We start from the raw sequence: 25,050 nt of genomic DNA, 5'->3' as shown, positions 1-25,050 counted from the left end.
CTCCAACTGGGTCTTCCGGTCGAAGTTCCTCACAAGAACCAGATCACCTGGAACCACGTCATGGGGCTTCACCTCAGTGTTATCGGGAAAAGCTGCAGCTACCTGTGAACGACAAGATTGTAGTGCAGACATCAAGGAAGCCAGGTAGTCTGTCAGCATATTACAGTCAACATCAGTGATTTTGCGAGGTATAGGCGTCCCCCACATATTTGGTGGTCTACCGAAGATCACCTCGTACGGGGATAGCCCTGTTCGAGAATGTGCTACCATTCTCATATAAAAGAGCGCAACTGGTAAGGCTACTATCCAATCGACACCTTTTTCTCTACATATTTTGGACAATCTAATTTTCAGAGTTTGATTATGACGTTCCACAAGACCTGCTGCCTCGGGATGTCGAACACAGTGGAATTTCCATTGGTAACCTAACAGAAGTGAAACGTGTTTCATTAGTTCAGATGAGAATGGCTGGCCGTTATCTGAGTACACGACACGTGGTAAACCGAATCGTGGGAAGAATTCTCGAACTAGCTGTTTGGCAGTAGTCGGGGCAGTGTAATCTGAAACCGGGTAGGCTTCTGTCCAACGGGAAAGAGCACAGACAACTACGAGAACATATTTGAATCCTCGACATCGTTCCATCTGGATATAATCCATCTGGAGGACTTCAAAAGCATGATCGGGAGGTTGAAATCCACCCTGCTCTACGGGGATGCTTTTACCTGGATTAAACTGACAACATATCATACAGGTACGTACTTTCTGTTTGGCTGCTGCTCGCAAGTGTTTGTTGAACCAAATGTGTTGAATACTGTCTAGCATAGCTTTTTCTCCTAGGTGCGCTGGACTATGTATTGTGTTAATGATGACTTGAACCATGGAATCGGGAAGAAACCATATAGATTTTCCCTTCGTCATCCATCCTTGATTCGTTTGGATCCCTCCTAATTCAGTCCATTTCTTTATTTCTTCTGGTGTAGCATGTGTCTGTATGTCAATTACATCAAGGGCGGGATCCTTAACTGTCATGCAATGTGTTGGTGTCGGAACTATTGTCTTTGTCGTGTCAGTTGTATGGGTCTGATTCTGAGCAGTCTGTTTAGCTGTTCTGTCAGCTAGGTCATTACCCTGAGAAATGATATCGGTAACTTTTGTATGGGCTTTGCATTTCATAATCGATATTGCAATAGGTAGATGAATCGCGTCTAATAGGGCTTGAATGAGGGGTCCGTGTTGGATGTGGGCACCGTGAGAAGTTAAATAACCTCTCTCTCGCCACAGTACGCCGAAGTCATGGACGACTCCGAATGCATAACGTGAATCTGTGTATATGTTGACTTTCTTATTTTTGGCTTGAATACAGGCTTGTGTCAGAGCGATGAGCTCTGCTGCTTGAGCTGACAAAGTGTTAATACAATTTGTTTCAATGACTTCAGTGTCTGTTGTGACTGCGTAAGCGGCCACTAACTCTCCTGTACTTGTTCTCATACATGAACCATCTACATACAATGTCAGGTCTGGATCTGATAAAGGGATGTCTGTCAAGTCTTGTCTGGGTTTCGTCGTGATAGTAATGACTTCAATACAATCATGTGCTAATGGATCTGTTCCATTTACGGGCAAAAGTGTGGCAGGATTTAACGTATTACAACGTCTGATTTCTATATGTGGCTGAAACAATGTTAATTCATAACCGGTGAGTCTTGCTATAGTCAAGTGTTGTGTTTGTGTGCGGTTCAAGAGAACCTCTACTGTGTGTGGTACTTGTACTGTCAATTGATGTCCTAACACTATGGCATCGCTTTGTCTGATTGCTAAAGCTGTTGCTGCCACTGATTTCAGGCACGCAGGAAGAGCCTGAGCTACTGGATCTAATGTACTAGAGAAATAAGCACATGGTTTGTGTGATCCTGCTTGTTCCTGAGTGAGTACTGACAAGGCAGTACCTTCGCGTTCTGTAACAAAGAGTGTAAAAGGCTTACTGTAACATGGTGTTGCTAAAACAGGTGCTTGGCATAAAGCTTTCTTTAGGCTTTCAAAGGCATGTGTATGTTCTTGAGTCCAAGGGAGGACAGTCGATGTGGCTGCCTCCTGTGTTGTCAACTGGATGAGTGGTTTTGCTAGAAATGCATATTGAGGGATCCACTGCCTACAGTATGAAGTGAGACCTATAAAAGCCCGCACCTCCTTTTGTGTCTTTGGTGGTGACATGTTAGCAATTAACTGGATACGGTCGGGTGTAAGCTGTCTTCCCTCCTTGGACAGCGAGTGCCCAAGGTAAACAACTTTCTGGACACAGAATTGCAGCTTAGAAGGGGACACCTTGTGCCCCTTGTCGGCCAGAAATCTTAAAACCGTCAGTGACGCTTTTTCACATTCAGGTTCGCTTCGGGCGGTGATCAGCAGATCATCGACATATTGAAGCAAGGCAGTGTTAACTGGCATGTGGATACTGTCAAGTTCTCGTTTCAGTGCTTGGCTATAGATGCTGGGGCTTTCTGTAAATCCTTGAGGTGCGCGTGTGAATTTAAAACTTCGTCCATTCAAACTGAATCCGAACAAATATTGACTTTCCGGATCTATTGGGACGCTAAAGAAGGCATTCTTGAGATCAATTACAGTGAAGAACGTTGCTTCTGAGTCAATAGCTGTTAGTAATGAAGAGATATCTGGGACCACAGGGTATTGTGGTATAATACATTTATTTAATTCGCGCAGATCAATAACTAATCGATATACTGGTGGTGCTTTTGGATCCGTTCTTTTAAGAATCGGAATTATCGGTGAATTACATACATTGGAGTCTGTTTCTACAACCACTCCTTGTGCAATGAGCTCGTCAATGATTTGCAGCAAAGCCACAACAGCATCTGGCGGTAATTTGTATTGTCGCATTCGTGGTAGTACCACTCCTGTTTTGAGTGTGACTCGATATGGTGTAATGTGCATACAACCTACATCAGTGGGACCTTGTGCCCATAAATGTGCAGGTAGATTCTGTAATCGGTGATCCATGTCTCTAGACACGTAGTGACCTTTAAAGTCACGCAAAAATAGTCGTACTCCTTCCGGAGAACAACATATTACAGCTCCTAGAGCCTTCAATGTTTTTATACCTAACAAGTTTTCTGGACATGATTTCGTAAGTAATAGATCTGTAGTCCGTGTTAATGGACCGACTGTAAATGCAAGTGGTTGCGATACTTCGTTAATAGTAGGCTTTCCTGAAAAACCAAGGGAAATATTTTGTGAGCCTGAGAGGGGTGCCCCTGGGACTTCGCTGTGACTGATAGTGGTTCTGCTTGCCCCTGTATCGAGTAGAAACTTTCTGTCTTTCCCTAATACTTGACTCTGTACGTAAGGACCCTCTTGATCTACGGGAACCTCGATAAGGGGTAAGCCAACTTCCCTCTCTAGGCTATTTCATGTGTATCGCTGATAATCGGGATAGTCATTTTGTGCATACTGGTACATCTGTTGCGTTGTTGCTTGTGTGGCAGCAATAGGCTGCGCTTGTGGTGGTGCTACGGTCTGTTGTAGAGCTGCCTGTTGCGGAGCTAGTTGTTGCGGAGCTGACCTAGGTTGTGCATGCTGAGGGATTTGTTGTTGATTCTGATCCTGTCTAGGTGGACGTGGTCTTTCCTGTGTTCTACCCGTGGCGATATTATGTTTCAGAACTGGACAATCGTGTATATAATGACCTTGTTGCTTACAATAGTTGCACGTCCCTTTCGTCGGACCTGCGGAATCACTTTTTTTATGACCATCAGCTGGAACTGACTGGGCAACAAGCATTTTCATTTTCGTATCTTTCATACGTCTTTGTTCATGTTCTTGTTCTTCTCTAATTCTATTGTGGTGATATTGTAACATCTGTAACATCTGTGACGGGGTGTTACCTTGCCAGGTACTCTCAAATTTCAATACTCTATTCTTAACTTGCGGTAGGGAATTTTCAACTAATTTTGTCACAAACAGATGTGGATATGACTCGCTACTTGCTTTTATGCCACTATTTATACCAAAACATTTTTCAAATCGCGAATAGAAATCACTAGTGTCTTCATCTTGCTTTTGTTTACAGGCTGAGATTGCACCCCAGTCCTCCTTTTTCGTAGTTAATAAACGTGGCAGTACCTGTACTAGTAATCCTGGTAGTGCTGTAGTCTTTTCCCCAAGCCCTGATCCTGCAGCTCGGGCCTTTTCTTCGTTTTCTAATGCTGTCCAATCTATCTTTTGGTCTCCCACCTCCCATTCCTTTTCTTTGAGTTTCTCGTAAACACCGGCAGGCATTAACACTTTCAATATTTTCATAATGTCGGGGTAGGTATACTCTCCCATGAGCAACATGTCTTTTATCTCACGGTGGAAACCTGCTGGATCCTTGTCATGGCTTGGTACTACTTTCTTCATTTCTAATAATTCAATTTTAGTTATAGGCGTGTACACAAACACGCGTTTAAAGGTATTATCTTCACCTCTGATTGGGTGCACTTCGCGTAACGGATTCTGTCTATCTATGTGATACATTTTTCTTCCCATAGTGGGATTTGGAACGTGTTCTGGGTATGCGGAAACTATATACTGGTTTCGAAATTCTAGAATTTCTTTAATCAAATCAGTACCTGACCCTCTCCATTTATCCGTGAGTAGTTCTGTCAATATGTCAGGTAAGGGTCCAGGATCGGAGTGTTGGCTTTTATATAATATAAGGAGGTGTTGAATCATGTATATACTAGCTAAACGCTGTTCGTCTGGGGCAAGATTCAGAAACGTGTGTGCTAGTGCATCATCACTGTATTTGCTGGGACTGTCAGCCCATTGTACTGCTGACCTGGCTAATTCTTGTTCATCCATGGAATCGAGCATATGGTACCCCCTTCGATCTCGGAGTAATTTATCAGCGGCTTGGAATAGGTGTTCAGGGTACCTTGTATTTAACATAGGGGCTTGAAAATGTCTGTTACATTCTGGACGTATCGGACGTATCGGATCATTAAAGCCTCTAGTATTATTATGGGGTCTTCCTCTACCTACGTAAGCTATCGTACCTAATTGTTCTGATTCTTGCTCCTCCTCTCCCTCTGATTCAATTCTGTCTGCTTCTCGTCTTTCTTTATGTATTCGTTCTACTTCCTTGCGGATCTTTCGATACATGGCGATTATACACGCCTGTCTATCATGTTTCTCGTCTGATATGTTCTGACCCCATTTGGCAAGTTTTTGCATGGTATCATGATCTGCCTCAGGCCTGTCTTGGTTCCTGATCACGCAGTTTATAAAAAAACGTAGTAGTTGTCTTTGTACATCCACTTTCTGGTATTCCATAGCTTCGTTAATACTTTCTGGGCCTCGCCCTGTTTGGACAAAGTGATATATATTGTCTAGGTGTTCAACCATTCCTGGTATCGTCATTAAATACAATGTAGCTCGTCGTATACGTAGTGATGATAGTAGCAATCTGTCCTGTTTACCTGGCACTGGATCGTATCTACAATCCACAAGGTGTTCTTTAAACATGTCGGATGTCGCTAGTTGGGGTGTACGTTGGAGTGCTAAATCTCTAAGGGTCTGTTTATTTCGCGGCGGGGTGGAAAACATGTCTGTCGTACCTCTTGTAGCACCATCTGAGGTGCTGGGCAAGAAAGGATTTGTTGGATGTAAGATAGAAATTGTAGATGCGGGAAAAACGGTAGAAATGGACGGACCTGTGGGAATGGGCGTAGGAGTTTGTTGTTGCGGGGATACAGACGGATGATCTTGGCGTTGAGCACCATCGGTGGGCTGTGCGTGTGGCGGAGCATTAGCATATTCAGGAGCTACATCATCTAAATAGGAAGAAAGGAAAATATCTTTTGCTGTTTTGGGATGTGCTTTTATCGGGAGCAATGGGGGTGTCAAGTTTTTCGGTATTTCCGGGGTGGCCTGAGGTAACCCTTCGGCCAAAAGAGGATACATACCACTCATAAGAGTGTTTCGTTGTCTGTCTACTTGTTCTGTTTTTACTCGGGTACCTTCCTCAATTAATAAATTTTCTCGGGTTTTATTCGAGTTCTCCCTACCTTTCTCTTCTTGTCTGAGCGCTTTTTCTGTACGTCTATATGATTCTTTACGCCATAATTCAATGGCATCTTTCTGTGACTGTCTGGCTTTCTTTTTCCATAATTCTTCTTCTACTCTCATGATGCAATCTGCATCCCAGGTTCCCGCTGCGGGCCACCTCTGACTTTCTGGCAACTCTTTGGTGTAGTCCACCCATAAATCAAGAAATAATACAGCATCTAGGCCATGTTTATGATACATAAAGTACCCTGGAGTGTCCCTAGGTGGAATGGGAACAGCTTCTTCGAGTACCCCTTTTCTGGTTTTGATCTGTCTTAGTTTTGAAAAGAGCGGCATTTTTAGACCTTATTATTTGAACACACTTAATACAATAAATACAATAATGAACAATCATTCACACCACAATATGTAGAACGTATTAAAACATTTAACATTTAATGAACGATGATAATTAATAGAAAACTAGTTACTGACATAATACTGACACTAAATAATACTGAATTATATGCAAGACATACTAGATATACTGCTAAACAGTACAGATACACTGCTAAAACAGTGCAGACCGGATTTGTGTACCCAAACCCGTCTTGACCGGCACAACCTATGTGCACGTTTAAATGCCTCCCCGGCAATGGTACTCACCGGGTAGCGCGAAACGGAAGGCCTCGGAACTGAACTGAAACTGGACCGGACTGGACTCAACTCAACTGGACTCGGAACTTCGGAACCTGGTGGGCCTCTGTATACCTCGGATCTTGCTCTCTCAGCTAGGCTCTGGTCGGGATACTTCGCAATTCTCACCGCCTCGTCTGGGTGTTGATCGCAGCCTCAGTCACCCCCGCTTGGCCGGAGGGAGATACAGGAAATCCTGCGGGTACGCGTTTTTGTCCGTTCAGCTGTGGCAGGAGACCGGGCCTGCAACCACCTCCGGCGCGTGAGATGAGAAAGTGTCCCTATTCGGGCGCCAATTTATGTGGTAAATATTTCATTACCGGTACTATTTTTTATGCGGTAAAGTCTAGTAAGAATAACTCAGTAAATATAAGAGGCAGAATCCGTGGTATTAGAGGTTCTAAAAGGCTTTATTCCTCTATAAAGGAATTACAGTTCGAACTGTAGGCTTCAAATTCCATCACCACGAAGGTTCAGGAAGGGAAGGCAATACATTATTGACAAGTAATAATATTTATATGAAAAGTATTACATTAAGACAGATGCAAGAGGCGTAACAGCTGATAATACAGATAATGATACACATACGTAATGAAAAAAGGCGTAAACATAGGCGTAACTAAATACGTCATTAAACATGATGTCACAAGTGGGTGGATCCATAAGAGAATCCTGCAATGTCAGCAGAAATACTTGGCAGAGATGCACGCGCAGCCGCATGACGTGTGATTGACGTGCAACTAGAGGGTGAAGGGGACTTGACATTTAGCTCTACATGTGGAGACAGAAGTCTGAGGGGTCATGTCAACCTAATCCCAAATCATATCTAATATCTTATGTTTAAAGAACTGTATTATCAAAAAGGAAATGTCTCTCGGACGGAATCTATTCTATACTGACTGTTAGTGTGTGTACAAGCGTCTAAATGTCTACATGAGATGCGAGGGGGCAGGAATCTTCCATGGTAACAAGGGCTATGAATTACTTGCATGAGGACAGTGAGGCCTGGCCCTTTGCACGGTAGCTGGAAGAATGTTTACCTAAACTACTAGACAGGAATGCATCGGATGAGGAGCGGAGCAGATAATCTTGAAGGTGAAATACAGTTTTTGGCAGGCAACAGGCTGGATCAGGCACCGTTAGCCGCGCAGGGAGTAGGACAAAGTTCATGGATACAGATGCAGGTTCGGACTGGAGCTTTCAGAGGCAGAAGGCAGGAAAAGGCTTGATGGCAGAATTCAGGGCCTACTCACCTAATTCTGTAAAATGTGGAAAGTGAACCACATAAAGTCGGTGGCCTTTCATACTTAGGAATGGAATATCTGACCCATTCATGGCGGATCTGAAAGAGGACATGTTGACGGTGGACGCACATGTATTTGCGTCTTCATAACTGGAACTGGAGGGAACATACATGTACTTGTAACATGCACATGGAGCCGTTGGGGTCTACGATAGGGGACATAACTGATCACAAAATTCATATTTCCTCACTATGAGGCACAGGGTCAAGATTGATTTGCATATGGCTGGGTTCATACTGGAATGGCATGATGAGCAAAAAAACGATGGATTTAGGCCCAGATCTCTGTACTGTGGTGAATGTATGACATTGTTCTCCATTCTGTCCATCAACTGTTGTTTTTGCATTTGTCACCCCGAGTGGGATGAGTATGCTCAGACGTGAGTCCCGTGCTTTCCTTGCCACTGGAATCAAGCTATCCTGTCTGAAGAGGGGTGAGACCCTGGAACCGGTCCTAGGATGCTTGTTTCCAGTCCAGGGAGGACCTGGCTTGGCAGTTCGGGGTGGACTGTTTCCATGAGGCACAGGGTCCAGACTGATTTGCATATGGCTGGGTTCAAACTGGAATGGCATGGTGAGCAAAAAAACGATGGATTTAGGCCCATATCTCTGTACTGGGGTGAATGTATGACATTGTTCTCCATTCTGTCCATCAACTGTTGTTTTTGCACTTGTCACCCCGAGAGGGACGAGCATGCTCTGACGTTAGTCCCGTGCTCTCCATGCCACTGAAATCAAGCTATCCTGTCTGAAGAGGGTTGAGACCCAGAAACCGGTCCTAGGATGCTTGTTTCCAGTGCAGGGAAGACCTGGCTTGGCAGTTCGGGCTGGAATGTTCCCATGAGTCACAGGGTCAAGACTGATTTGCAGATGGCTGGCTTCAAACTGGAATGGCGAGCAAAAAAACGATGGATTTAGGCCCAGATCTCTGTACTGATGTGAATGTATGACATTGTTCTGTATTCTTTCCATCAAATGTTGTTTTTGCATTTGTCACCCGGAGTGTGACGGGTATGCTCAGAGTGAGTCCCGTGCTCTCCATGCCACTGGAATCAAGCTATCCTGGCTGAAGAGGGGTGAGACCCCGAAACTGGTCCTAGGATGCTTGTTTCCAGTAAAGGGAGAACCTGGCTTGGCAGCTCGGGCTGGACTGTTTCCATGATGCACTGGGTCAAGACTGATTTGCATATGGCTGGGTTCAAACTGGAATGGAATGGTGAGCAAAAAAACGATCGATTTAGGCACAGATCTCTGTACTGGGGTGAATGTATGACATTGTTCTGCATTCTGTCCATCAACTGTTGTTTTTGCATTTGTCACCCCGAGTGGGACAGGTATGCTCAGACGTGAGTCTCATACTCTCCATGCCACTGGAATCAAGCTATCCTGGCTGAAGAGCGGTGAGACATAGAAACCGGTCCGAGGATGCATTTTTCCAGTCCAGGGAGGACCTAGCTTGGCAGTTCGGGCTGGACTGTTCCCATGAGGCACAGGGTCAAGCCTGATTTGCATATGGCTGGGTTCAAACTGGAATGGCATGGTGAGCAAAAAAATGATGGATTTAGGCCCAGATCTCTGTACTGGGGTGAATGTATGACATTGTTCTGCATTCTGTCCATCAACTGTTGTTTTTGCATTTGTCACCCCGAGTGGGACGGGTATGCTCAGACGTCTGTCTCGTGCTCTCCATGCCACTGGAAACAAGCTATCATGGCTGAAGAGGGGTGAGACCCCGAAACCGGTCCTAGGATGCTTGTTTCCAGTCCAGGGAGGACCTGACTTGGAAGTTCGGGCTGGACTGTTCCCATGAGGCACAGGGTCAAGACTGATTTTCATATGGCTGGGTTCAAACTGGAATGGAATGGTGAGCAAAAAAAGCGATGGATTTAGGCCCAGATCTCTGTACTGGGGTGAATGTATGACATTGTTTTGCATTCTGTCCATCAACTGTTGTTTTTGCATTTGTCACCCCGAGTGGGACGGGTATGCTCAGACGTGAGTCTAATACTCTCCATGCCACTGGAATCAAGCTATCCTGGCTGAAGAACGGTGAGACCCAGAAACCGGTCCGAGGATGCATTTTTCCAGTCCAGGGAGGACCTAGCTTGGCAGTTCGGGCTGGACTGTTCCCATGAGGCACAGGGTCAAGCCTGATTTGCATATGGCTGGGTTCAAACTGGAATGGCATGGTGAGCAAAAAAATGATGGATTTAGGCCCAGATCTCTGTACTGGGGTGAATGTTGTACTGGGGTGAATGTATGACATTGTTCTGCATTCTGTCCATCAACTGTTGTTTTTGCATTTGTCACCCCGAGCGGGACGGGTATGCTCAGATGTGTGTCTCGTGCTCTCCATGCCACTGGAAACAAGCTATCCTGGCTGAAGAGGGGTGAGACCCCGAAACCGGTCCTAGGATGCTTGTTTCCAGTCCAGGGAGGACCTGGCTTGGCAGTTCGGGCTGGACTTTTCCCATGAGGCACAGGGTCAAGACTGATTTTCATATGGCTGGGTTCAAACTGGAATGGAATGGTGAGCAAAAAAAACAATGGATTTAGGCCCAGATCTCTGTACTGGGGTGAATGTATGACATTGTTCTGCATTCTGTCCATCAACTGTTGTTTTTGCATTTCTCACCCCGAGTGAGACGGGTATGCTCAGACGTGAGTCCCGTGCTCTCCATGCCACTGGAATCAAGCTAATCTGGCTGAAGAGGGGTAAAACCCCAAAACCGGTCCTAGCCTGGCAGTTGGGGTTGGACTGTTCCTATGAGGCACAGGGTCAAGACTGATTTGCATATGGCTGGGTTCATACTGGAATGGCATGATGAGCAAAAAACGATGGATTTAGGCCCAGATCTCTGTACTGGGGTGAATGTATGACATTGTTCTCCATTCTGTCCATCAACTGTTGTTTTTGCATTTGTCACCCCGAGTGGGATGAGTATGCTCAGACGTGAGTCCCGTGCTTTCCTTGCCACTGGAATCAAGCTATCCTGTCTGAAGAGGGGTGAGACCCTGGAACCGGTCCTAGGATGCTTGTTTCCAGTCCAGGGAGGACCTGGCTTGGCAGTTCGGGGTGGACTGTTTCCATGAGGCACAGGGTCCAGACTGATTTGCATATGGCTGGGTTCAAACTGGAATGGCATGGTGAGCAAAAAACGATGGATTTAGGCCCAGATCTCTGTACTGGGGTGAATGTATGACATTGTTCTCCATTCTGTCCATCAACTGTTGTTTTTGCACTTGTCACCCCGAGAGGGACGAGCATGCTCTGACGTTAGTCCCGTGCTCTCCATGCCACTGAAATCAAGCTATCCTGTCTGAAGAGGGTTGAGACCCAGAAACCGGTCCTAGGATGCTTGTTTCCAGTGCAGGGAAGACCTGGCTTGGCAGTTCGGGCTGGAATGTTTCCATGAGGCACAGGGTCAAGACTGATTTGCAGATGGCTGGCTTCAAACTGGAATGGCGAGCAAAAAAACTATGGATTTAGGCCCAGATCTCTGTACTGATGTGAATGTATGACATTGTTCTGTATTCTTTCCATCAAATGTTGTTTTTGCATTTGTCACCTGGAGTGTGACGGGTATGCTCAGAGTGAGTCCCGTGCTCTCCATGCCACTGGAATCAAGCTATCCTGGCTGAAGAGGGGTGAGACCCCGAAACTGGTCCTAGGATGCTTGTTTCCAGTACAGGGAGAACCTGGCTTGGCAGCTCGGGCTGGACTGTTTCCATGATGCACTGGGTCAAGACTGATTTGCATTTGGCTGGGTTCAAACTGGAATGGAATGGTGAGCAAAAAAACCATCGATTTAGGCACAGATCTCTGTACTGGGGTGAATGTATGACATTGTTCTGCATTCTGCCCATCAACTGTTGTTTTTGCATTTGTCACCCCGAGTGGGACGGGTATGCTCAGACGTGAGTCTCATACTCTCCATGCCACTGGAATCAAGCTATCCCGGCTGAAGAGCGGTGAGACCCCGAAACCGGTCCGAGGATGCATTTTTCCAGTCCAGGGAGGACCTAGCTTGGCAGTTCGGGCTGGACTGTTCCCATGAGGCACAGGGTCAAGCCTGATTTGCATATGGCTGGGTTCAAACTGGAATGGCATGGTGAGCAAAAAAATGATGGATTTAGGCCCAGATCTCTGTACTGGGGTGAATGCTGTACTGGGGTGAATGTATGACATTGTTCTGCATTCTGTCCATCAACTGTTGTTTTTGCATTTGTCACCCCGAGCGGGACGGGTATGCTCAGATGTGTGTCTCGTGCTCTCCATGCCACTGGAAACAAGCTATCCTGGCTGAAGAGGGGTGAGACCCCGAAACCGGTCCTAGGATGCTTGTTTCCAGTCCAGGGAGGACCTGGCTTGGCAGTTCGGGCTGGACTTTTCCCATGAGGCACAGGGTCAAGACTGATTTTCATATGGCTGGGTTCAAACTGGAATGGAATGGTGAGCAAAAAAAACGATGGAATTGGGCCCAGATCTCTGTACTGGGGTGAATGTATGACATTGTTCTGCATTCTGTCCATCAACTGTTGTTTTTGCATTTGTCACCCCGAGTGAGATGGGTATGCCCAGACGTGAGTCGCGTGCTCTCCATGCCACTGGAATCAAGCTAATCTGGCTGAAGAGGGGTAAAACCCCAAAACCGGTCCTAGGATGCTTGTTTCCAGTCCAGGGAGGGCCTGGCCTGGCAGTTGGGGTTGGACTGTTCCTATGAGGCACAGGGTCAAGATTGATTTGCATATGGCTGGGTTCATACTGGATTGGCATGATGAGCAAAAAAACGATGGATTTAGGCCCAGATCTCTGTACTGTGGTGAATGTATGACATTGTTCTCCATTCTGTCCATCAACTGTTGTTTTTGAATTTGTCACCCCGAGTGGGATGAGTATGCTCAGACGTGAGTCCCGTGCTTTCCTTGCCACTGGAATCAAGCTATCCTGTCTGAAGAGGGGTGAGACCCTGGAACCGGTCCTAGGATGCTTGTTTCCAGTCCAGGGAGGACCTGGCTTGGCAGTTCGGGGTGGACTGTTTCCATGAGGCACAGGGTCCAGACTGATTTGCATATGGCTGGGTTCAAACTGGAATGGCATGGTGAGCAAAAAAACGATGGATTTAGGCCCAGATCTCTGTACTGGGGTGAATGTATGACATTGTTCTCCATTCTGTCCATCAACTGTTGTTTTTGCACTTGTCACCCCGAGAGGGACGAGCATGCTCTGACGTTAGTCCCGTGCTCTCCATGCCACTGAAATCAAGCTATCCTGTCTGAAGAGGGTTGAGACCCAGAAACCGGTCCTAGGATGCTTGTTTCCAGTGCAGGGAAGACCTGGCTTGGCAGTTCGGGCTGGAATGTTCCCATGAGTCACAGGGTCAAGACTGATTTGCAGATGGCTGGCTTCAAACTGGAATGGCGAGCAAAAAAACGATGGATTTAGGCCCAGATCTCTGTACTGATGTGAATGTATGACATTGTTCTGTATTCTTTCCATCAAATGTTGTTTTTGCATTTGTCACCCGGAGTGTGACGGGTATGCTCAGAGTGAGTCCCGTGCTCTCCATGCCACTGGAATCAAGCTATCCTGGCTGAAGAGGGGTGAGACCCCGAAACTGGTCCTAGGATGCTTGTTTCCAGTAAAGGGAGAACCTGGCTTGGCAGCTCGGGCTGGACTGTTTCCATGATGCACTGGGTCAAGACTGATTTGCATATGGCTGGGTTCAAACTGGAATGGAATGGTGAGCAAAAAAACGATCGATTTAAGCACAGATCTCTGTACTGGGGTGAATGTATGACATTGTTCTGCATTCTGTCCATCAACTGTTGTTTTTGCATTTGTCACCCCGAGTGGGACAGGTATGCTCAGACGTGAGTCTCATACTCTCCATGCCACTGGAATCAAGCTATCCTGGCTGAAGAGCGGTGAGACATAGAAACCGGTCCGAGGATGCATTTTTCCAGTCCAGGGAGGACCTAGCTTGGCAGTTCGGGCTGGACTGTTCCCATGAGGCACAGGGTCAAGCCTGATTTGCATATGGCTGGGTTCAAACTGGAATGGCATGGTGAGCAAAAAAATGATGGATTTAGGCCCAGATCTCTGTACTGGGGTGAATGTATGACATTGTTCTGCATTCTGTCTATCAACTGTTGTTTTTGCATTTGTCACCCCGAGTGGGACGGGTATGCTCAGACATGTGTCTTGTGCTCTCCATGCCACTGGAAACAAGCTATCATGGCTGAAGAGGGGTGAGACCCCGAAACCGGTCCTAGGATGCTTGTTTCCAGTCCAGGGAGTACCTGGCATGGCAGTTCGGGCTGGACTGTTCCCATGAGGCACAGGGTCAAGACTGATTTTCATATGGCTGGGTTCAAACTGGAATGGAATGGTGAGCAAAAAAAGCGATGGATTTAGGCCCAGATCTCTGTACTGGGGTGAATGTATGACATTGTTTTGCATTCTGTCCATCAACTGTTGTTTTTGCATTTGTCACCCCGAGTGGGACGGGTATCCTCAGACGTCAGTCCTGTGCTCTCCATGCCACTGGAATCAAGCTATCCTGGCTGAAGAGGGGTGAAAGCCCAGAACCGGTCCTAGGATGCTTGTTTCCAGTCCAGGGAGGACCTGGCTTTGCAGTTCGGGCTGGACTGTTCCCATGAGGCAAAGGGTTAAGACTGATTTGCATATGGCTGGGTTCAAACTGGGATGGCATGGTGGGCAAAAAAACAATGTATTTAGGCCCAGATCTCTGTACTGGGGTGAATGTATGACATTGTTCTGCATTCTGTCCATCAACTGTTGTTTTTGCATTTGTCACCCCGAGTGAGACGAGTATGCTCAGACGTGAGTCCCGTGCTCTCCATGCCACTGGACTCAAGCTAATCTGGCTGAAGAGGGGTAAAACCCCAAAACCGGTCCTAGGATGCTTGTTTCCAGTCCAGGGAGGGCCTGGCCTGGCAATTGGGGTTGGACTGTTCCTATGAGGCACAGGGTCAAGACTGATTTGCATATGGCTGGGTTCATACTGGAATGGCATGATGAGCAAAAAAACGATGGATTTAGGCCCAGATCTCTGTACTGGGGTGAATGTATGACATTGTTCTCCATTCTGTCCATCAACTGTTGTTTTTGCATTTGTCACCCCGAGTGGGATGAGTATTCTCAGACGTGAGTCCCGTGCTTTCCTTGCCACTGGAATCAAGCTATCCTGTCTGAAGAGGGGTGAGACCCTGAAACCTGTCCTAGGATGCTTGTTTCCAGTCCAGGGAGGACCTGGCTTGGCAGTTCGGGGTGGACTGTTTCCATGAGGCACAGGGTCCAGACAGATTTGCATATGGCTGGGTTCAAAATGGAAAGGCATGGTGAGCAAAAAAACGATGGATTTAGGCCCAGATCTCTGTACTGGGGTGAATGTATGACATTGTTCTCCATTCTGTCCATCAACTGTTGTTTTTGCATTTGTCACCCCGAGTGGGATGAGTATGCTCAGACGTGAGTCCCGTGCTTTCCTTGCCACTGGAATCAAGCTATCCTGTCTGAAGAGGGGTGAGACCCTGAAACCTGTCCTAGGATGCTTGTTTCCAGTCCAGGGAGGACCTGGCTTGGCCGTTCGGGGTGGACTGTTTCCATGAGGCACAGGGTCCAGACTGATTTGCATATGGCTGGGTTCAAACTGGAATGGCATGGTGAGCAAAAAAACAATGGATTTAGGCCCAGATCTCTGTACTGGGGTGAATGTATGACATTGTTCTTCATTCTGTCCATCAACTGTTGTTTTTGCACTTGTCACCCTGAGAGGGACGAGCATGCTCAGACGTGAGTCCCGTGCTCTCCATGCCACTGAAATTAAGCTATCCTGTCTGAAGAGGGTTGAGACCCAGAAACCGGTCCTAGGATGCTTGTTTCCAGTCCAGGGAGGACCTGGCTTGGCAGTTCGGGCTGGACTGTTCCCATGAGGCACAGGGTCAAGACTGATTTGCATATGGCTGGCTTCAAACTGGAATGGCGAGCAAAAAAATTATTGATTTAGGCCCAGATCTCTGTACTGGGGTGAATGTATGACATTGTTCTGCATTCTTTCCATCAAATGTTGTTTTTGCATTTTTCACCCGGAGTGGGACGAGTATGCTCAGACGTGAGCCCCGTGCTCTCCATGCCACTGGAATCAAGCTATCCTGTCTGAAGAGGGGTGAGACCCCGAAACCGGTCCTAGGATGCTTGTTTCCAGTCCAAGGAGGACCTGGCTTGGCAGTTCGGGCTTGACTTTTCCCATGAGGCACAGGGTCAAGACTGATTTGCATATGGCTGGGTTCAAACTGGAATGGCATGGTGAGCAAAAAAACTATGGATTTAGGCCCAGATCTCTGTACTGGGGTGAATGTATGACATTGTTCTGCATTCTGTCCATCAACTGTTGTTTTTGCATATGTCAAACCAAGTGGGACGGGTATGCTCAGACGTGAGTCCCGTGCTCTCCATGCCACTGGAATCAAGCTATCCTGGCTGAAGAGGGGTGAGACCCCAAAACCGGTCCTTGGATGCTTGTTTCCAGTCCAGGGAGGACCTGGCTTGGCAGTTCGGGCTGGACTGTTCCCATGAGGCACAGGGTCAAGACTGATTTTCATATGGCTGGGTTCAAACTGGAATGGAATGGTGAGCAAAAAAAGCGATGGATTTAGGCCCAGATCTCTGTACTGGGGTGAATGTATGACATTGTTTTGCATTCTGTCCATCAACTGTTGTTTTTGCATTTGTCACCCCGAGTGGGACGGGTATCCTCAGACGTCAGTCCTGTGCTCTCCATGCCACTGGAATCAAGCTATCCTGGCTGAAGAGGGGTGAAAGCCCAGAACCGGTCCTAGGATGCTTGTTTCCAGTCCAGGGAGGACCTGGCTTTGCAGTTCGGGCTGGACTGTTCCCATGAGGCAAAGGGTTAAGACTGATTTGCATATGGCTGGGTTCAAACTGGGATGGCATGGTGGGCAAAAAAACAATGTATTTAGGCCCAGATCTCTGTACTGGGGTGAATGTATGACATTGTTCTGCATTCTGTCCATCAACTGTTGTTTTTGCATTTGTCACCCCGAGTGAGACGAGTATGCTCAGACGTGAGTCCCGTGCTCTCCATGCCACTGGACTCAAGCTAATCTGGCTGAAGAGGGGTAAAACCCCAAAACCGGTCCTAGGATGCTTGTTTCCAGTCCAGGGAGGGCCTGGCCTGGCAATTGGGGTTGGACTGTTCCTATGAGGCACAGGGTCAAGACTGATTTGCAGATGGCTGGCTTCAAACTGGAATGGCGAGCAAAAAAACGATGGATTTAGGCCCAGATCTCTGTACTGATGTGAATGTATGACATTGTTCTGTATTCTTTCCATCAAATGTTGTTTTTGCATTTGTCACCTGGAGTGTGACGGGTATGCTCAGAGTGAGTCCCGTGCTCTCCATGCCACTGGAATCAAGCTATCCTGGCTGAAGAGGGGTGAGACCCCGAAACTGGTCCTAGGATGCTTGTTTCCAGTACAGGGAGAACCTGGCTTGGCAGCTCAGGCTGGACTGTTTCCATGATGCACTGGGTCAAGACTGATTTGCATTTGGCTGGGTTCAAACTGGAATGGAATGGTGAGCAAAAAAACGATCGATTTAGGCACAGATCTCTGTACTGGGGTGAATGTATGACATTGTTCTCCATTCTGTCCATCAACTGTTGTTTTTGCACTTGTCACCCCGAGAGGGACGAGCATGCTCTGACGTTAGTCCCGTGCTCTTCATGCCACTGAAATCAAGCTATCCTGTCTGAAGAGGGTTGAGACCCAGAAACCGGTCCTAGGATGCTTGTTTCCAGTGCAGGGAAGACCTGGCTTGGCAGTTCGGGTTGGAATGTTTCCATGAGGCACAGGGTCAAGACTGATTTGCAGATGGCTGGCTTCAAACTGGAATGGCGAGCAAAAAAACGATGGATTTAGGCCCAGATCTCTGTACTGATGTGAATGTATGACATTGTTCTGTATTCTTTCCATCAAATGTTGTTTTTGCATTTGTCACCTGGAGTGTGACGGGTATGCTCAGAGTGAGTCCCGTGCTCTCCATGCCACTGGAATCAAGCTATCCTGGCTGAAGAGGGGTGAGACCCCGAAACTGGTCCTAGGATGCTTGTTTCCAGTACAGGGAGAACCTGGCTTGGCAGCTCGGGCTGGACTGTTTCCTTGATGCACTGGGTCAAGACTGATTTGCATTTGGCTGGGTTCAAACTGGAATGGTGAGCAAAAAAACGATCGATTTAGGCACAGATCTCTGTACTGGGGTGAATGTATGACATTGTTCTGCATTCTGCCCATCAACTGTTGTTTTTGCATTTGTCACCCCGAGTGGGACGGGTATGCTCAGACGTGAGTCTCATACTCTCCATGCCACTGGAATCAAGCTATCCCGGCTGAAGAGCGGTGAGACCCAGAAACCGGTCCGAGGATGCATTTTTCGAGTCCAGGGAGGACCTAGCTTGGCAGTTCGGGCTGGACTGTTCCCATGAGGCACAGGGTCAAGCCTGATTTGCATATGGCTGGGTTCAAACTGGAATGGCATGGTGAGCAAAAAAATGATGGATTTAGGCCCAGATCTCTGTACTGGGGTGAATGCTGTACTGGGGTGAATGTATGACATTGTTCTGCAGTCTGTCCATCAACTGTTGTTTTTGCATTTGTCACCCCGAGTGGGACGGGTATGCTCAGACGTGTGTCTCGTGCTCTCCATGCCACTGGAAACAAGCTATCCTGGCTGAAGAGAGGTGAGACCCCGAAACCGGTCCTAGGATGCTTGTTTCCAGTCCAGGGAGGACCTGGCTTGGCAGTTCGGGCTGGACTGTTCCCATGAGGCACAGGGTCAAGACTGATTTTCATATGGCTGGGTTCAAACTGGAATGGAATGGTGAGCAAAAAAAACGATGGAATTAGGCCCAGATCTCTGTACTGGGGTGAATGTATGACATTGTTCTGCATTCTGTCCATCAACTGTTGTTTTTGCATTTGTCACCTGGAGTGTGACGGGTATGCTCAGAGTGAGTCCCGTGCTCTCCATGCCACTGGAATCAAGCTATCCTGGCTGAAGAGGGGTGAGACCCCGAAACTGGTCCTAGGATGCTTGTTTCCAGTACAGGGAGAACCTGGCTTGGCAGCTCGGGCTGGACTGTTTCCATGATGCACTGGGTCAAGACTGATTTGCATTTGGCTGGGTTCAAACTGGAATGGAATGGTGAGCAAAAAAACGATCGATTTAGGCACAGATCTCTGTACTGGGGTGAATGTATGACATTGTTCTGCATTCTGCCCATCAACTGTTGTTTTTGCATTTGTCACCCCGAGTGGGACGGGTATGCTCAGACGTGAGTCTCATACTCTCCATGCCACTGGAATCAAGCTATCCCGGCTGAAGAGCGGTGAGACCCAGAAACCGGTCCGAGGATGCATTTTTCCAGTCCAGGGAGGACCTAGCTTGGCAGTTCGGGCTGGACTGTTCCCATGAGGCACAGGGTCAAGCCGGATTTGCATATGGCTGGGTTCAAACTGGAATGGCATGGTGAGCAAAAAAATGATGGATTTAGGCCCAGATCTCTGTACTGGGGTGAATGCTGTACTGGGGTGAATGTATGACATTGTTCTTCAGTCTGTCCATCAACTGTTGTTTTTGCATTTGTCACCCCGAGTGGGACGGGTATGCTCAGACGTGTGTCTCGTGCTCTCCATGCCACTGGAAACAAGCTATCCTGGCTGAAGAGAGGTGAGACCCCGAAACCGGTCCTAGGATGCTTGTTTCCAGTCCAGGGAGGACCTGGCTTGGCAGTTCGGGCTGGACTGTTCCCATGAGGCACAGGGTCAAGACTGATTTTCATATGGCTGGGTTCAAACTGGAATGGAATGGTGAGCAAAAAAAACGATGGAATTGGGCCAAGATCTCTGTACTGGGGTGAATGTATGACATTGTTCTGCATTCTGTCCATCAACTGTTGTTTTTGCATTTGTCACCCCGAGTGAGATGGGTATGCTCAGACGTGAGTCGCGTGCTCTCCATGCCACTGGAATCAAGCTAATCTGGCTGAAGAGGGGTAAAACCCCAAAACCAGTCCTAGGATGCTTGTTTCCAGTCCAGGGAGGGCCTGGCCTGGCAGTTGGGGTTGGACTGTTCCTATGAGGCACAGGGTCAAGATTGATTTGCATATGGCTGGGTTCATACTGGATTGGCATGATGAGCAAAAAAACGATGGATTTAGGCCCAGATCTCTGTACTGTGGTGAATGTATGACATTGTTCTCCATTCTGTCCATCAACTGTTGTTTTTGCATTTGTCACCCCGAGTGGGATGAGTATGCTCAGACGTGAGTCCCGTGCTTTCCTTGCCACTGGAATCAAGCTATCCTGTCTGAAGAGGGGTGAGACCCTGGAACCGGTCCTAGGATGCTTGTTTCCAGTCCAGGGAGGACCTGGCTTGGCAGTTCGGGGTGGACTGTTTCCATGAGGCACAGGGTCCAGACTGATTTGCATATGGCTGGGTTCAAACTGGAATGGCATGGTGAGCAAAAAAACGATGGATTTAGGCCCAGATCTCTGTACTGGGGTGAATGTATGACATTGTTCTCCATTCTGTCCATCAACTGTTGTTTTTGCACTTGTCACCCCGAGAGGGACGAGCATGCTCTGACGTTAGTCCCGTGCTCTCCATGCCACTGAAATCAAGCTATCCTGTCTGAAGAGGGTTGAGACCCAGAAACCGGTCCTAGGATGCTTGTTTCCAGTGCAGGGAAGACCTGGCTTGGCAGTTCGGGCTGGAATGTTCCCATGAGTCACAGGGTCAAGACTGATTTGCAGATGGCTGGCTTCAAACTGGAATGGCGAGCAAAAAAACGATGGATTTAGGCCCAGATCTCTGTACTGATGTGAATGTATGACATTGTTATGTATTCTTTCCATCAAATGTTGTTTTTGCATTTGTCACCCGGAGTGTGACGGGTATGCTCAGAGTGAGTCCCGTGCTCTCCATGCCACTGGAATCAAGCTATCCTGGCTGAAGAGGGGTGAGACCCCGAAACTGGTCCTAGGATGCTTGTTTCCAGTAAAGGGAGAACCTGGCTTGGCAGCTCGGGCTGGACTGTTTCCATGATGCACTGGGTCAAGACTGATTTGCATATGGCTGGGTTCAAACTGGAATGGAATGGTGAGCAAAAAAACGATCGATTTAGGCACATAGCTCTGTACTGGGGTGAATGTATGACATTGTTCTGCATTCTGTCCATCAACTGTTGTTTTTGCATTTGTCACCCCGAGTGGGACAGGTATGCTCAGACGTGAGTCTCATACTCTCCATGCCACTGGAATCAAGCTATCCTGGCTGAAGAGCGGTGAGACATAGAAACCGGTCCGAGGATGCATTTTTCCAGTTCAGGGAGGACCTAGCTTGGCAGTTCGGGCTGGACTGTTCCCATGAGGCACAGGGTCAAGCCTGATTTGCATATGGCTGGGTTCAAACTGGAATGGCATGGTGAGCAAAAAAATGATGGATTTAGGCCCAGATCTCTGTACTGGGGTGAATGTATGACATTGTTCTGCATTCTGTCCATCAACTGTTGTTTTTGCATTTGTCACCCCGAGTGGGACGGGTATGCTCAGACATGTGTCTTGTGCTCTCCATGCCACTGGAAACAAGCTATCATGGCTGAAGATGGGTGAGACCCCGAAACCGGTCCTAGGATGCTTGTTTCCAGTCCAGGGAGTACCTGGCTTGGCAGTTCGGGCTGGACTGTTCCCATGAGGCACAGGGTCAAGACTGATTTTCATATGGCTGGGTTCAAACTGGAATGGAATGGTGAGCAAAAAAAGCGATGGATTTAGGCCCAGATCTCTGTACTGGGGTGAATGTATGACATTGTTTTGCATTCTGTCCATCAACTGTTGTTTTTGCATTTGTCACCCCGAGTGGGACGGGTATCCTCAGACGTCAGTCCTGTGCTCTCCATGCCACTGGAATCAAGCTATCCTGGCTGAAGAGGGGTGAAAGCCCAGAACTGGTCCTAGGATGCTTGTTTCCAGTCCAGGGAGGACCTGGCTTTGCAGTTCGGGCTGGACTGTTCCCATGAGGCAAAGGGTTAAGACTGATTTGCATATGGCTGGGTTCAAACTGGGATGGCATGGTGGGCAAAAAAACAATGTATTTAGGCCCAGATCTCTGTACTGGGGTGAATGTATGACATTGTTCTGCATTCTGTCCATCAACTGTTGTTTTTGCATTTGTCACCCCGAGTGAGACGAGTATGCTCAGACGTGAGTCCCGTGCTCTCCATGCCACTGGACTCAAGCTAATCTGGCTGAAGAGGGCTAAAACCCCAAAACCGGTCCTAGGATGCTTGTTTCCAGTCCAGGGAGGGCCTGGCCTGGCAATTGGGGTTGGACTGTTCCTATGAGGCACAGGGTCAAGACTGATTTGCATATGGCTGGGTTCATACTGGAATGGCATGATGAGCAAAAAAACGATGGATTTAGGCCCAGATCTCTGTACTGGGGTGAATGTATGACATTGTTCTCCATTCTGTCCATCAACTGTTGTTTTTGCATTTGTCACCCCGAGTGGGATGAGTATGCTCAGACGTGAGTCCCGTGCTTTCCTTGCCACTGGTATCAAGCTATCCTGTCTGAAGAGGGGTGAGACCCTGAAACCTGTCCTAGGATGCTTGTTTCCAGTCCAGGGAGGACCTGGCTTGGCCGTTCGGGGTGGACTGTTTCCATGAGGCACAGGGTCCAGACTGATTTGCATATGGCTGGGTTCAAACTGGAATGGCATGGTGAGCAAAAAAACAATGGATTTAGGCCCAGATCTCTGTACTGGGGTGAATGTATGACATTGTTCTCCATTCTGTCCATCAACTGTTGTTTTTGCACTTGTCACCCTGAGAGGGACGAGCATGCTCAGACGTGAGTCCCGTGCTCTCCATGCCACTGAAATCAAGCTATCCTGTCTGAAGAGGGTTATGACCCAGAAACCGGTCCTAGGATGCTTGTTTCCAGTCCAGGGAGGACCTGGCTTGGCAGTTCGGGCTGGACTGTTCCCATGAGGCACAGGGTCAAGACTGATTTGCATATGGCTGGCTTCAAACTGGAATGGCGAGCAAAAAAATTATTGATTTAGGCCCAGATCTCTGTACTGGGGTGAATGTATGACATTGTTCTGCATTCTTTCCATCAAATGTTGTTTTTGCATTTTTCACCCGGAGTGGGACGAGTATGCTCAGACGTGAGCCCCGTGCTCTCCATGCCACTGGAATCAAGCTATAATGTCTGAAGAGGGGTGAGACCCCGAAACCGGTCCTAGGATGCTTGTTTCCAGTCCAAGGAGGACCTGGCTTGGCAGTTCGGGCTTGACTTTTCCCATGAGGCACAGGGTCAAGACTGATTTGCATATGGCTGGGTTCAAACTGGAATGGCATGGTGAGCAAAAAAATTAAGGATTTAGGCCCAGATCTCTGTACTGGGGTGAATGTATGACATTGTTCTGCATTCTGTCCATCAACTGTTGTTTTTGCATATGTCACACCAAGTGGGACGGGTATGCTCAGACGTGAGTCCCGTGCTCTCCATGCCACTGGAATCAAGCTATCCTGGCTGAAGAGGGGTGAGACCCCAAAACCGGTCCTTGGATGCTTGTTTCCAGTCCAGGGAGGACCTGGCTTGGCAGTTCGGGCTGGACTGTTCCCATGAGGCACAGGGGCAAGACTGATTTGCATATGGCTGGGTTCAAACTGGAATGGAATGGTGAGCAAAAAAAACGATGGATTTAGGCCCAGATCTCTGTACTGGGGTGAATGTATGACATTGTTCTGCATTCTGTCCATCAACTGTTGTTTTTGCATTTGTCACCCCGAGTGAGACGGGTATGCTCAGACGTGAGTCCCGTGCTCTCCATGCCACTGGAATCCAGCTAATCTGGCTGAAGAGGGGTAAAACCCCAAAACCGGTCCTAGGATGCTTGTTTCCAGTCCAGGGAGGGCCTGGCCTGGCAGTTGGGGTTGGACTGTTCCTATGAGGCACAGGGTCAAGATTGATTTGCATATGGCTGGGTTCATACTGGAATGGCATGATGAGCAAAAAAACGATGGATTTAGGCCCAGATCTCTGTACTGGGGTGAATGTATGACATTGTTCTCCATTCTGTCCATCAACTGTTGTTTTTGCATTTGTCACCCCGAGTGGGATGAGTATGCTCAGACGTGAGTCCCGTGCTTTCCTTGCCACTGGAATCAAGCTATCCTGTCTGAAGAGGGGTGAGACCCTGGAACCGGTCCTAGGATGCTTATTTCCAGTCCAGGGAGGACCTGGCTTGGCAGTTCGGGGTGGACTGTTTCCATGAGGCACAGGGTCCAGACTGATTTGCGTATGGCTGGGTTCAAACTGGAATGGCATGGTGAGCAAAAAAACGATGGATTTAGGCCCAGATCTCTGTACTGGGGTGAATGTATGACATTGTTCTCCATTCTGTCCATCAACTGTTGTTTTTGCACTTGTCACCCCGAGAGGGACGAGCATGCTCTGACGTTAGTCCCGTGCTCTCCATGCCACTGAAATCAAGCTATCCTGTCTGAAGAGGGTTGAGACCCAGAAACCGGTCCTAGGATGCTTGTTTCCAGTGCAGGGAAGACCTGGCTTGGCAGTTCGGGCTGGAATGTTTCCATGAGGCACAGGGTCAAGACTGATTTGCAGATGGCTGGCTTCAAACTGGAATGGCGAGCAAAAAAACGATGGATTTAGGCCCTGATCTCTGTACTGATGTGAATGTATGACATTGTTCTGTATTCTTTCCATCAAATGTTGTTTTTGCATTTGTCACCTGGAGTGTGACGGGTATGCTCAGAGTGAGTCCCGTGCTCTCCATGACACTGGAATCAAGCTATCCTGGCTGAAGAGGGGTGAGACCCCGAAACTGGTCCTAGGATGCTTGTTTCCAGTACAGGGAGAACCTGGCTTGGCAGCT

This window comes from Triturus cristatus, chromosome 1_1 (genome assembly GCF_964204655.1).
Source record: "Triturus cristatus chromosome 1_1, aTriCri1.1, whole genome shotgun sequence".
Lineage (NCBI taxonomy): Eukaryota > Metazoa > Chordata > Amphibia > Caudata > Salamandridae > Triturus > Triturus cristatus.
The sequence above is the reverse complement of the archived record's forward strand: the minus strand, read 5'-3'. Positions refer to the sequence as shown.